A 15949-nucleotide genomic window follows, 5' to 3' on the forward strand; every position below is an offset into this window, starting at 1 on the left:
TTTTCCAGATTTAAGAGGCAACTGGTCCTTGGGGTTTCTGAAGCTTCCTCACACGGAGGAGAGTCACCCTACAGCTCAATGTTGTGACTGCTCCGAAAGGGATTTTGGCCCAGACCTCTACGGGGGTAAAAGAGGCCTTTGTGGAAGGGTGCAAAAGAAAAAAGAGAAAGGGAAAAAAAATTTTTTCAGCTGCTAAATTCCCATACCCTTCAAAAATCCCCATTAAAGAAACAATGTTTTTCCAAATTGTTGTCAATAAGTGTAGGTTTGCATTTGTAATGATAACCTTTCTTATCATTTGCTCAACTGAAGCTTTGTGAGTGAACACAGAATAAGAAATGAATGATCCCAACAATTTACTTTCCTATACACCTCAGAAAGGCAACCTTTTTTTTCCCCATGTAAAATGTAATCATTTGAATTTGGAATTAAACACAAAAACCCAGAACTGTACAGTATGATATAAGAAGACAGGGCTGGCCCACCTGTCCAAAACACCCTCTTTTTACCTGAATTGTCACTTTCATGAGTGTGTTTCTTAAAACTGTACCATATTTGCATAATGAGCACTCATTTCCAGCTGATGAGTCTAATACTTACTGTCCAGGATACCCACATATACCAAGTTTGAGACTTACTTGAAATTGCTTTCAACATTAATATAGATAAGAGCTAGTAGAAAAATAACTAGAGTGGTTTAATCAATCAAGAGTATTGCAAAAGTAAGATTTTTCAGAATAATTTAATAGTCTGCTTTAATCAGAGTATCAACACCAGACCTGTTGAGCAGACCACACTGGAAAATTGGATTAAATATTGAGAAACATTAATATATGTCTTGCAGATTTTACGATTTTCAAAAAATTATTTTCAATTTTATGTTCATCATAAACAAGTTTCTTGCTACATACATCTTTCTATAAATCTTATCAACCGTTGTTTATCATGTATTCTAGACATTTCCAACCTGGAATGTGTAAAGGTCTAGACATTCTGGGAGGTATTAAAGTCTACCACGTGAACTTGCCATTTTCATAGCTCGAAAATGGCCAAACATCAGCAATTTCATATTATTCAACCCAGAGTAATAAAAGACAGTGGTTAGTAAATTCAATAAAACACACAAAACACATAAGTTATTTTTACTATTTTTACTATTTTACTATTTTTGAGTTTTAAAGATTGGCACATTATAGGCTGACAAAAATTCTGATTATTTTATGGTGATCAGAAGCTGTAGGTGTTAACTAAATACACTTTCACGTATTAAAACTGAAAAATAATCATTTCATAAATACAGTTTGATAAATATAAAAACTTTATTTAGCAGCCTTAAAATTTGTCATCACAGGGGCGCCTGGGTGGCACAGTGGTTAAGCATCTGCCTTCGGCTCAGGGCGTGATCCCGGCGTTATGGGATCGAGCCCCACATCAGGCTCCTCAGCTATGAGCCTGCTTCTTCCTCTCCCACTCCCCCTGCTTGTCTTCCCTCTCTCGCTAGCTGTCTCTATCTCTGTCGAATAAATAAATAAAATCTTTAAAAAAAATTGTCATCACAGTAGTTCAAACAACTCAGATATTCAAAAATAGAACTTTATTTTCCTCTTACTAAATCCATCATAATTTTCAGGTGCTCATTTCTTTCAACAGGAGGCAACAATCTAGATAAGAAATATGTTCACTTCCTTTTCGTATAAAAGTCTCTTTTTGGATAGTCAATCAAATCCAGAGTTCTCTCCCTCTCCCTTCTCCTTTTCTGGAGAGTAATCTAAGCTTCAGAGTCTTCCTAGCATGACTTTGAGGAAGGAGAGCTCACTTTGTAGATTCTTATGTAGGGGACAAAAAAGTTTCCTTCGACCCACTTAGAGTCCCTGGCTGGGGCTGAAAATTAAACTTAGATTAACAGGAGAAAACTGTACAACTTTTACTGAATTTTTAGATATACATCAGAGCCTTCACAAGAGAATGAAGACCCAAAGAATTGACCAATGCAGGCAGCTTTTATACCTTTTACACAAAGAAATAATAAATTTGTGAAGAACTGGCTAAACAAGGTGATTTGGGTAAAGGGTGGTAAATGCTAAAGAATAACTAGGAAGATAAGGGTCAGTTTGACACAGTTTATTTGCACAGAAAGTCTCTTGTGACAAGAATTTCTTTGCTCCTCCTGGTACAGAGGGTGCCTCTCATATGGGATTTTTATAATTTGTTTCAGAGAATAAGAGTGAAGGGCTGAAAGGTCAGAGTGACTGCTTCTGTTGGTTTTTAAATTCCTCTAGCTTATGATATTTAATATGCCAAGCCATATTTTTGGGTAGTGTCCTGCCCCATCATGATCTTCAGGTAATCTTTAGTGATTAATTCCTTCACTCTTTTCCCAGCTGGGGAAAGGCAGTATGACAGGAGGAGAATACCCAGCAGTCTTATCTGATTGTTCCATCATACTCCTCAGTTCCCAGTTTCCCTTCAGAAGCCAACTAGGCCTTTTGTCCCATAGACTCTATAAGGAGTCCTTCATCCCTTACCATGACACTTCCTTGGCAAGCATAACATCTTCACCTCTTTCTTTTCATTCCCTATTTGGCTCTCCTATGAATATTTCCAGATCTCTTCTATATCCAGTAGAAAATTTAAATGGTAAGTGGAAACAGGGGACAGATCTCTGAACATTTTCTAAGTAGACATGCACTGTTAGCATTTTTTTCTGCATTGCAGTGATTCTATGTTAACATAGAATACTCCACAATGATACATTTTGTCATAGTTCCAGACAGAATCTCAGGCAAATATCACATCCATCCACAGATTCTCACATCTAGAAGTTTCTATCCTCCCCACTAGGAGGGTAATGGTAGTAGAGATAGACAGAGAAGGGAGCTCCATGCTAGTGGTTAAATTCTACTTTCCTTTCTTAGTCTTCTCTAAACCTCTCCTCTGAGCCCAGAAATCATTGTTATCTCTTTTTTTAATGTGGAAGTATAAGTACATGTATGATACAAATATTTTTCATTTATTTCTCTTCCTTTTGTTTATGATATAAATATATGATCTGAAGTTTCCAAATTTTGCTTTTTTTTAAAGACTTTATTTATTTATTTATTTATTTATTTATTTGAAAGAGAGAGCACAAGTAGCCAGAGAGGCAGAGGGAGATGGAGAACAGACTCCCTGCTGAGCAACGAGCCCAATGTGGGGCTCCAGCCCTGGACCCTGAGATCATGACCTGAGCTGAAGGCAGAAGCTTAACCAACTGAGCCACCCAAGCACCCTCCAAGTTTTTCTTTTGATACTCAAAACCAAATTGAGAAATCTTAAAAATTAGAAAAGTCAATATGGAAGCCTCCTCTCGCCAGTTGCAGGCTATTTAAATCAAAAACCATATAGATGGTGCCTGAGTGTCTCAATCGGTTAAGCGTCTGCCTTAGGCTCGAGTCATGATCTCAAGGTCCTGGGATTGAGCCCCACATTGGACTCCCTGCTGAGTGGGGAATCTGCTTCTCCCCTCCCTCTGCCCCTCTGCCTGCTTGCGCTCACTCTCTCTCAAATAAATAAATAAAATCTATAAAGAAGCCATATAGAATTTGTATAATTGCATTTTTGAGACAGATACCCTCCTCTGCTGTAATGAATACAAACTGAGTGAATACCAGAATAGTTGTAAGGTAATATTATTAAAAACAAAATTATCTTCATGATACTCTCATTTATATGCTTTCTTTCTAATGTTCTTATATAACCCTGTAAGTTATATCGAGTAGAATTAACATGTTGACTATGACTAAACACTGTGATTTATAATTGATACCATTGATCCTCACACCAGCACTACGCACACACAGAATTGCCCCATTTCACACATAAGAAAGCTAAGGTGCCACGATAACTTCAGTGATTATTCAATTTTATCTGACACTAAATGTTAGAGCTAAAATCTAATCTAGAGCTTCCTTGTTTTTCCTGTATCACCTTTTTTTTCATGTAATACCTGAAATAAGTATATATAATCATTTAAATAACTTCTCAAATATTGGGGAAAGAGCAAATAATATTCTGAAATGGTACAACTACAGGTTTCTAAATTTCAAACCATGAGACTAACACAGATATATATTGAAAAGAAAGATTGAAATCTTCTTTAATAACTTTTTCATCACAGGACACAATTTATGGCTTTCTGCCATTTGATAATGAAAGTTAAGTTTTCTGTGCTATTACTGGAATTGGGCACAATAACTCATTCTCCAAAACCAATTTATATAGAAAACATATTCAATACTGAGATGATTGAGTTCCTGTATTTCTCTTCTGTCATTTGGCAGCAATTTGTGTGAGACTCAAGAAGATAGAGTGAGAACTGATGGTAGTTATTTCTTCAAGATATGTGGAAAAGACCAATGGTACTGAAAGCATGTGTCAGTTAAAATCATTCATTTTAGATTAAACTCATGGTCTGCAGTGACAGAAATCCCAAAGAAGATATTTATCTTTAAGGATTAATAGAGTTTTATCTGAGGATTATTCTTGGTCAAAAAAACATGGGTGTTGTGTTATTTTTTTTCTTTAGTAGCTCATTTGACAGCCATTGTAGCCATAGAAGGCAGTAGACATTTGAATCTATTTTTTTCTGAGGTATGTGAATGTTGGATGGAGTCTTTGGTAACTTTACAATTTATTTTGAAGGCACAATGGACTTTGTAATCTCTGTTCTCCCACACTCAATAAATGTCGGTTACCTCTATCATTGAAAATAAAAGTTTTTCGAATCCAATAATTATAAGGTGGTTGGCAACTCCATTTGTGAAACTGACAATTTCTATTTCTGAGCCTTAGTATCTTTTATAACCTTGCAGCTGAGTTCATAAAGTCATGGGTTTTTTTTTTCTATGTATTTCAAACTTTTTAGAGTATTTCTTCAGTAATGGACATTGGGGTAATCTCTTCAACAATCTCTAAACATTCTTCATCCTGAAGCAACTGTGAAGGTTGGGTGGGATTGGGTGGGACTTTGAGAGGTCCACATTCTTTGGGTTAATGTCACATTCCTTACTACAACCATTGTCACAGCAACCCATACAGCAGATGGTCTGGCAATCTAAGACAAATTCAGTTAATGTGTAACATTTTCTTGGCCACTGAAATTAGTTGAAGATTAGCCCAATCATCACTAAAGTTGCTAATAATGAAAGAACTGTGGAACCAGATGTCTATCTTCTCCTAATGATGTGATTGGTGAATGGGCCATCAGTCTGACAGCCTGAAGGACACCAATTTGATGATACAACTAAAACACATATAGGCCAGAGACCTGATCAAATCATATCTAGACATGTTATTTCTCTGAAACTTTTAAATGATGTAAATAAATCCCTTTATAACAAATAATTTCAAGATAGATTTTACATAATAAGTTAAATAGACATAACTATATCTCTCCTTGAATTGTAAGTCTAACAAATATTTCTGTAGCTAGAAGTGTTGTGCCTCATGATTTTTACAGGTTAGTTACATTATCTTAAATTATTTGGTGAATAATTAGAAAGAAAATACTTTTCTATTAATTTTCTTAAAAGGTAAAAATAAAGGATACTGTATATTAAGTCACATATTTGGCTAATTAGCTTATTTTCCCTCTTTTTCTGTAATCAAAGAATGTGAGATGAGAATAAGATCACAATGATCATTTAGATTAACAATACATCTGAGGCTTGAATTCTATTCCAATTGGTCATTAGCCAACTCTTGATCACTTCCAGTAACAGGAAACTCATACTTCCTGAGATGGTTTCTTCCGTCTTTATTCAAAATTTATTAGTAAGCTTCATTTTCATTCATATTAGAATCCAGATTACTAGTTCACTGAAGATCCTGTAAATTTTAATAGTATTTATTTCCTTTCTCTCTAGATAATAATTTATCACTTCTATGTCTCTTCAGGCAAAGCATTCATTGCTAGTTGCCTTTGAAATTCCTGCTGTCTTTTTTCAAAGATTTCGCTTCAATTTTCTTTTTACCCAATTGACTTTGGGCTACTGTGTTTTTTAAATCTAGTCAATTATGATTGCAGAGGTTAGAAAAGGAGCTGTGACTGTCATAATGTCTTTTCTAAAATCCTGCTTTCCTGTTTAGAGGTCACTAAGCTTTCTGGTAGTATAGTTAAAAGGGTTCATCAATTTTGGAAAATTCTTGGTCTTTATCTCTTCGAATATTCTTTCTTCCCCATTCGCCCTCTGCTCTCTTCATGAGAGTTCATTTATAAACAGATTGGGAATTGTTACAAATCTCTGTCATTTCAGGGGCGCCTGGGTGGCACAGTGGTTAAGCATCTGCCTTCGGCTCAGGGCGTGATCCCGGCGTTATAGGATAGAGCCCCACATCAGGCTCCTCTGCTAGGAGCCTGCTTCTTCCTCTCCCACTCCCCCTGCTTGTGTTCCCTCTCTCGCTGGCTGTCTCCGTCTCTGTCGAATAAATAAATAAAATCTTAAAAAAAAAATCTCTGTCATTTCAATCCTTTTTCTTTTTGTTTCAGTGTGAATGCATTCTATCAACTTGTCTTTAAGTTCACTTACCCTTTTCTCAGCTGTTTACATGCTCCTGCTAAGTCTGTTTAATGAATTTTTCATTTCTCTTTTTTTTAAGATTTTATTTATTCATTTGAGAGAGAGAAAGAGAGCAAGCAGGAGTTAGGGCAGGGGGAGAAGGAGAAACAGACTCCCCCCGAGCAGTAAGCCAGATGCAAGGTTTGATCCCAGGACCCTGAGATCATGAACTGAGCCAAAGGCAGACACTTAACCAACTGAGCCACCCAGGTGGCTCAGAATTTTTCATTTCTTATAATGTTGTCTTCATTCTAGTATTTCCACTTTTTTCTACAGCAGATGCCTCTTTCTCTTGCCATTCTACCAGAGGTAAAATTAACTGTAGTTTTCTCTCCTGCTAAGCATACAACACTTTTGGAGTTTAGTTCCTTTTGTGTTTCTTTGAGTACTCAGATCTCTGATGGGTTTATAAAACTAGATTCTGTAAGTTACCTGGATTGTTTGGGTTGTTAGGGTAAATTGCTTGTCATTTTCTAAGACTGAACTAAAACCAAAAGTGCCATATGGTTTTGTTTAATTTTAAAAATCATGTGGGGCGCCTGGGTGGCTCAGTCATTAAGCGTCTGCCTTTGGCTCAGGGCATGATCCCGGCGTTCTGGGATTGAGCCGCGCATCAGGCTCCTCCTCTGGGAGCCTGTTTCTTCCTCTCCCACTCCCCCTGCTTGTGTTCCCTCTCTCTCTGGCTGTCTCTCTCTGTTGAATAAATAAATAAAATCTTTTAAAAAAATAAAAAATAAAAATAAAATAAAAATCATAGAATTATGATAATGACCTGTTGTTCCACTTGCTGTCAGGTATTTGACTTGTCTGATATGAAAGTTGGTAGATCCAATTGCAAAAGTCCTAGAGAAATAAGAGAAAAAGATTTCTTTTTTTAATTACTAAGGCTTTGTAGAATCCCAAAGGCCTCCCCCAAAAAGGTCACATAACATGTTTAGGTATATAAATAAGCACAGTGTCTTATGTTATATGCCATCCTCCAAAGTACTTTTAAACAAAATTTTTTAAAGATTCCACTTGTAGGGGCGCCTGGGTGGTGCAGTTGTTAGGCGTCTGCCTTCGGCTCAGGGCATGATCCCCGCGTTCTGGGATCGAGCCCCACATCAGGCTCCTCCACTAGGAGCCTGCTTCTTCCTCTCCCACTCCTCCTGCTTGTGTTCTCTCTCTCGCTGGCTGTCTGTCTCTGTCAAATAAATAAATAAAATCTTTTAAAAAAAAAAGATTCCACTTGTAAGTTATATTATATGGTATTTGTCTTTCTCTCTCTGGCTTCCTTCACTTAGCATAATGTCCTATAGTTTCACCCATGATGTCACAAATAGCAGGATTTCTCTCTTTCACATCATGGAATAATATTCAATTAGGTATATAAATACACCACATATTCATTTTTTATTCTCTCAATGATGGGCATTTAGTTTGTTTCTATATCTTGGCTATTTTAAATAATGCTGCGATGAACATAGAGGTGCAGATATCTCTTAAGATATTGATTTTGTTTCCTTCAGATATAGACCCAGAAGTGGGAAGGAAGGATCATATAGTAGTTCTATTTATATTTTTTTCAGGAACCTCCATACTGTTTTCCATAGTGGTTGCACCAACTTACATTTCTACCAATAGTATGTAAGGAAAGGGTCCCTGTCCTCCACATTATCACCAACACTTGTTATTTCTTATCTTTTTGATAAATGCCATCCTCACAGGTGTGAGGTGATATCTCATTGTGGTTCGTGGTAAAATGGTGATCACTAGGAGTTGGTGAGTGGGGGAATTAGGGAGCGGCTCTTCAAATGGTGCAGGCCTTCAGTTACAAGATGAATAAGTTCTGGGGATCTATTGTACCGCATGATGACTATATTTAATAACACTAAATTGTATACTTGAAATTTGCTAAAAGAATAGACCTTAAACATTCTCACCACACACACAAAAAGATAGATAACTATGCGAGGTGATGAATGTGCTAATTAACCTGGTTTTGGCAATTATTTCAAAGTATATTTATATCAAATGGTTACATTGATTGGGTGATAGGTATTAAGGAGGACACAAATGTGAAGAGCACTGGGTGTGATACACAACTAATGAATCATTGAACACTATCAAAAAGTAATGATGTACTATATGTTGGTTACTTGAACATAATAAAAAATGTTTAAAAAGTTGTTACATTGTACAGTTTAAATATATACAATTTTATCTGTCAATTATACCTCAATAAGGGAAAAAAAAAGCTGTAAGAAATGTAAGCAATGCAGCAAAGATATAGAGTCCAGGAAAATAGCAGACCAAGCTGCTAGATATTTAGCAATCACACAGAGGCACACAACAGTAGAACTCGAAAGGATTTAGAGTTCTGGCTCATCACATTCATTTTAAAAAAGAAAGATTTAGAAAGCTAACATACACAAGAGGTTATTAAAATTAGAAGCTCTATAAATCTATTTCTTCAGTCTTTAATCTCTACACCATTCCACTCACTTCTGAACAAGTTCTACTAGAGATTTCACGGAGAACTTTAATATTTCTCCCTCCCTCACTCTTGACATACTTCCAGTCAGCAACCACATTTTATTAGTTCTTCATCACAAAACCCATGTTTTCCAAATTCAAGATATATTTATATTATGTGATTGTCAAAAATATGAGAAACTAGCAAAAGTACATAAAACCAACTATGTGAATTGTAAAACCAAAGTCACCGTTTGGTTTTTTCTGCTATAATAACCATAGGTTATTAAGCAATGTAGAAAATAAAAACTCAACATCACAGCATCCACAAATCTGGGTTCATGCCCACTAAGCATTTTAAACATTTCATCTCTATGCTTCAAAATATCTTTGACTTTTGTCCTTTCTTGTCCTCTTGTCACTAGCCCTCCAATGTGTGTGCTTTCTATTCCATTTCCATGCTGCTTCCAGACTTACTGAGCTAAGACATAGATTAGATCCTGCTACTTCGTTTTTCAAAGGTATTCAAAGGTATTCACCTTCCAGATGGCTACACACACACACACACACACACACGCACGCACACACACACACATATGCACACGCACACACACATGCACACGCACATGCACACGCACACACACATGCGCACGCACACACACATGCGCACACACATGCACACGCACACACACATGCACACGCACACACATGCACACACACACAAACACGCACACGCACACACATGCACACACATGCACACACACACAAACACGCACGCACACACGCACGCACACACGCACACGCACACACACACGCACACGCACACGCACACACACACACGCACACACACACACACCCTAAGATGCTCCAACATGGCATATAAGAGTTTCCATGGGATAAAATTTAGAATCCATTCTTTTGTTTGATCAGAGATGGGGTAGGGACTTGAAGAGGAAAACAAAACAAAATGAAAAGGTGCTTAGCTTAAGATGAGAATTCTGATTTGGAATGTACTTGAAACAGAAAAAGGATATTGTGGGGGCGCCTGGGGCGCACAGCAGTTAAGCGTCTGCCTTCGGCTCAGGGCGTGATCCCGGCATTATGGGATCGAGCCCCACATCAGGCCTCCACTATGAGCCTGCTTCTTCCTCTCCCACTCCCCCTGCTTGTGTTCCCTCTCTCGCTGGCTGTCTCTATCTCTGTCAAATAAATAAATCTTTAAAAAAAGAAAAAAAGAAAAAAAAAAAAGAAAAAGGATATTGTGAAGGGCATTAAGTTCCCAAAAGCAGTGACTAGAATAGAAGGTTAAGCCTAACACTACAGCTTCAGGCCAACAAATCAAGGAACACATGTTCCTTATATAAATGTTCCACAGTGTGTTTAAAATCCTCACTCTATTTGTGCTTGAAACACACAGTCATCGGTCATTTTCACTGTTTCAGTAGAATAATTTGTCTTCCTGTTATTTAAGACACTGTCTACTGACCATCTCAAAAGGACACATAGCCCAAGCCCCTCCTCACTAGAAATAGCAAGTGATCATTGGAACCTACTGAAGAAGAAGAAAGGTTCAAACTGCATGTATTTTAGAAAAAGTGAAATTGATATGCCAAATGCTGAATCAGTGACTCTTGCAAGGGAAAATAGGGTATCTTGACTGGCCATTTACCATTCCTTATTAATGTATCCAATTCAGAGTAAGTAGATGCAATTCACTGAAGCAGCAGGGAATGGGTTCCCCAAAATAAAGATGTATTTTTATATAATAAGAAGAGAAAAAAAAGGAAAAAATAGTTCTGAACACTATATCAACTAATTTAAATGAGTATTTGATAAAAGATCTGCATTATCTACAAATTCGTTATTGGGGCCAAATGGTTAATATTTAAATACACAGAATTAAGCATAAACATTTTGTTAAGTATAAATTATGCAATGATCAGATTCTATATCTTCATCTAAATAATTTTGGTTTTGCACTCTTGGCTATCTTTTATTTTCCTAGTTGCAACTGATTAATATTCCCATTTAATAGTCAATGTTGATACTCTCCAAACTATTCCAGGTACCATGTAACTTCTCTTTACTGGGCAACCCTAAAACATAAATTTGTTGGTTTCTTCCTCCCTCCACTGATGATGGCAATGATAATAACATTTATTGAATACTTATTATGTAAGTACTCACTGTAAGTAGGCACTGTTTTAAGTACCATGTGCGGTTTTTCTAATTGACGCATAATTAACAGTGTTATATTAATTTCAAGCGCACAGTATAATGGTTCAACAATTCTACACATTACTCAGTGTTCTTCACAATAAGTGTATTCTGAATTCCCTTTATCTATTTCACCCATCCCCTGTCCTATCTCACCTCTGTCAATCATCAGCTTGCTCTCTATAGTTAAGAGCCTGTCTTCGGGTTTTGTTTTTGTCTTTTTTCCCTTTGTTTGCTCATTTGTTTTGTTTCTTAAACTCTATGTATGAGTGAATCATATGGTATTTGTTTTTCTCTGATTGACTTATTTCACTTAGCATTATACCCTCTAGAACCTCCATGTTGTTGCAAATGGTGGGATTTCATTGCTTTTGAGGGCTGAGTAATATACTTCTTTATTCATTCATCTATGAGTGGATACTTGGGTTGCTTCCATATCTTGACTATTGTAAATAATAATGCAATAAACATATGGGCGCATATATCTTTCAAATTAGTGTTTCCATTTGGGGGGAGTAAATATCCGGTAGTGGAATTATGCAATCATATGCTAATTCTATTTTCAATTTTTTAAGGAACCCCACTACTATTTTCCACAGTGGTGCCCAATTTGCATTTCCACCAACAGTACAAGGATATTCTTTTTTCTCCACATCCTTGACAACACTTGATATTTCTTTACTTTTTTCTAGTTTATTTTAGCTAACCCAACAGATATAAGGTGGTATCTCATTGTGGTCTTGATTTGCATTTGCCTGATGATTAGTGATGTTGAGCATCTTTTCATTTACCTATGGGCCATTTGTTTGTCTTCTTTGGAAAAATGGCTATTCAGGTCCTCTGCCCATTTTTTAATCTAATTATTTGTGGGTTTTGGTGTTGAGTTGTATAAGTTCTTTATATATTTTGGATGTTAACCCCTTATCAGATAAAACACTTGCAAATATTTTCTTTCATTCAGTAGGTTGCCTTTTTGTTTTGATGGTTCCCTTCACTGTGCAAAAGCTTTGTATTTTGGTGAAATCCCAATACTTTGTGTATGTTTTAACCATTTAGATCACATATCCTAATGTAAAGGAAAATTTGGCATAGGTTTAGAGTAATTACTTGGTTAATTAGGCATTAAAATGCAAAATTGGCCCTCACATCTCAACACCACTTAAACTAACAGATTTCTTTCAGGAGGCTTTTTTTTTTTTTTTTAACAAACTCTCATTTGCATGTGCGAAATCTTGCTGTGAGGCTGCATAAGGCAGAATTAAAAATAGATTTAGGGTACATTACATCTCTATCACATAAGAAAGACCTAAATGAACTCCCCAGGTCTGTCACACCCTTTGGTTATTTAAAGAACAGAACTAAATTTGCGTGTTCAGCTGTGATATCTCTTGTCAGGTCATCTTACAGTGTTCAAGAATAGGTCCTCTGATTATTGTGGCGTATGCATGGAGTTTATCTATTCTAAAATGGTGACAAATCAAGTTAGAGTCCTGCAACAGAAGGGCAGAAGGCTTAATGTATCAATTTAATCTATAAATAGTCTATTATTGAAACAAAGTAAAAAGACTTTTGTTACAATGACAAGCTACAAATGCAAACCATGAAAATAAATGATGGATCCATTTCATGGTTATGGAAAACATAGACCCTCCTATCATTATTTTCTTTATTAACCTAATTGAGCAACCAAAGTAATTTAGTAATAGCATTGCTTCCATTTGGATAGAGACTGTAAGTATGTCTATTCTGGAAGAGCTGGCAATTATATCATTTGAACAAGTAGGAATTTATATTCTAATAAATATTCGTGGAAAATTATTAGATGAAGCCCTACAATGAAAAGGCGGTTACTATTTACAGAAGCTACTTTTGAATTCACAATAAGCTTATCTCTAAAATTTGAAAAGATATCAATACAAAAACCCAATGAGAAAATATGTTGACCATGTTTTCTGAGCTAGTAATTCAGAGATTTAAAATAACTATTTTATTTGTGGTTTGTGTTTGTAATTATTCTAAATGAGAAGTCATAAAAGTAAAACATGTCAACTCATCTTTTGTTTGGAGAAATAGAATTATATTAAATTAAAACTACATCATACAAACTGTATCTAGGATCTATCAAAGCCTTACTTAGGAGATTTCTGCTTTTAGGCATCTTAGGATAACAGAGACTGGATTCACCAAATGGCGCTAGAACATTTGAATATCCAGATACAAATGATGAGCTTCAAACCTTACCACATACCATATAAAATAGTAACTAGAAGTAGATGAATAATAAACCCAAATGAAGGCCTAAAACTATAAAATTTCTAAGAGAAAATACAACAAAATTTATGTGACCTTGGGTTAGCAAAGTTGTATTAGGTAGGACACAAAAAGCACTACTATAATACAAAATTTTGATAAAATATCAAAAAGTAAACGTTTTTTTTTCATTTTTCAAAGACACTGTTAAGAAAAAATGAAAAGATAAGCCACAGACTGGGAGAAAATATTTGCACAGCATATGTCTAATAAAAGACTGGTATACTGAAAATGCAAAGAAGTCTTACAATGATAAGACAAATTACTCAAATAAGATATGGATAAAATATTTGAATAGAAAAGTCACCAAATAAGGATAAATAAATAGAAAATTAGCACATGAAAAGATCTTCAATATCATTAGTCAATATGGAAATTCATAATAAAACATCACACTACTGCAAACCCACTAGGATGGTTTAAGTTTTTTTTAAAGATTTATTTATTTATTGGAGAGAGAGAGAGAACATAAATGGGAAGGGGGCAGAAGGAGAGGGAGAAAATCCCCAAGCAGACTCCCTGCTGAGCGTGGAGCCCACAGCAGGGCTCGATCCCGGGACCCCAAGATCATGACCTGAGCTGAAATCAAGAGTCTGATGCTTACCGACTGAGCCACAGAAGTGCCCTAGAATGGTTAAAGTTTTTAAAAACTGACAAGTGCTGGTGAGGATATAGAGCAACTGGAACTCATACATTGTTGGAGGAAATTCAAAATGGCATGCAACTTGAAATTTAGGGTGATACTTTCTACCAAGTTAACCTTTTGCTCATACAGCCCACTTATTCCATCCCTTGTCATGGCCCCAGAAAATGAGTTTATGTTTCCAGGAAGACTTGTCCACCAATATTTATAAGACCTTTATTCATGTAGGTAAAAACTGGGGACAATCCACATGTCCATCAGTTGGAGAATGAATAAACTTGGGGAGAAAAAAAGAAGAAAGTAATGATATACACTAGAACATGGATGGATTTTAAATCATGAAGCTAAATGAAAGAAGCCAGGCAGTAAAAATAACCTACACACTACATGATTCTATTCAAATGGTACTCTCAGAAAGGCAAATTATAGTGACAGAAAGCATAGTACTTGCCAAAGGCTGGCCAGGAGTGGGAAACAGAGATTCACCACAAAGGGGAGCAAGAAGTTTTGGGGGTGATGAAAATATTCTAAATATCATGATGGTGCCGATCATTCAAACCACATTAATCTCTACATTTAACTTATGATACATAGATTGTACCCTCACTGTTATGGACAGAATGTGTGTGTCCCCCTAAAACTCACATGTGGAAACACTAACCTCCAATGTGATGGTTTAGGAGGTGGGGTCTTTGGGGGTAATTAAGTTTAAATGAGGTCATGAGGGTGGAGCCCCATGTTGATATTAATGCCTTATAAAAAGAGGAAGAGAAACCAGAGCTGCTCTTTCTGCCATGTGAGGATAGACCAAGCTTGTCCATCTGCAAGCCAGGAGGAAGGCCTTCACCAGGAGCTGAATTGACTAGTACCTTGTGATATAAGGACTTCTCAGACTCTAGAACCATAAGAAATCAACGTCTATCGGGGAAGCCATCTAGTCTATGGTATTTTGTTCTGACAAACTAGAAGACTAAGACACTCCCTGAAGCTTATTTTAATAAACAGACAATAACACAGTTAAGTATTGACCTAAAATTATTAGGGATGTGGAATAACATCCTAATAGGATGTACTCCTCAAGCAGCTTAAGTGTACTCGAATCTGCCCCTCATTGTGGTCACGTGGCCACTCAGAGGGCTACTGAGTACGAAGCTTAGAACAAAGTCGACACAGGAAGCTCTGGACCGTGAGTGTAGGGGAATGCCTTAAAACACGAAGCTCTGGTGCTCGAGTGGTACAGGAGAAGGACTGCTGGCGAATGTAACGTTTCCGTAGGAAATAGCAGCTAAGGTTGAGGCCAATTTCCCTGTTCGTAATTCCCTCTCTGTCTATCTGCCAAGAAAAACTAAACAGCAGCAGCACCAGCTGTTCTTGTTGCTCCACAGATTGCAAACCATGTTTCCCAAATTAACATCTCACCAACGCATTTCCATGGAGTTTACATAAGACAGGAACCAAGTCAAGATGGGATCTGGGAAGAGTGTGAAAGTAACAAGGAAGTCTGATTACGGAGCAGACAGCAAGACGCTGTCCATCTGAAGGACCAGCGGCACAATCTGCTGAGAAATTAGCGCAAGGTCAACTTGCAGAAGCAGGGAAGGGGGCAGGTGTTTGAGAAGTGAAAGTAGGGTACTAAGACTATGACGCAGTACTTTGCCTCCCTCATTTCAGAAATGCAAGTGGGAAAATGAAGAGTCAAGTAGCAAAGCATTATTAGTCCTGCCCATAA

General features: G+C 36.7%; 1 long non-coding RNA gene across 1 annotated transcript in view; it reads right to left on the reverse strand.

The window, feature by feature from the left end:
• Positions 1-1483: 1483 nt before the first annotated feature.
• Positions 1484-15949, reverse strand: part of LOC109488437 — a 44904-nt gene continuing 30438 nt past the window's right edge. The window contains exons 3-4 of the long non-coding RNA XR_004624347.1: positions 7369-7439; positions 1484-1513 (exon numbers count right to left, since the gene is read on the reverse strand). This is a non-coding gene — a long non-coding RNA (uncharacterized LOC109488437). The remainder of the gene's footprint in view (positions 1514-7368; positions 7440-15949) is intronic.

The sequence above is a fragment of the Ailuropoda melanoleuca genome, chromosome 1 (assembly GCF_002007445.2).
Source record: "Ailuropoda melanoleuca isolate Jingjing chromosome 1, ASM200744v2, whole genome shotgun sequence".
In the NCBI taxonomy this organism is placed as follows: Eukaryota; Metazoa; Chordata; class Mammalia; order Carnivora; family Ursidae; genus Ailuropoda; species Ailuropoda melanoleuca.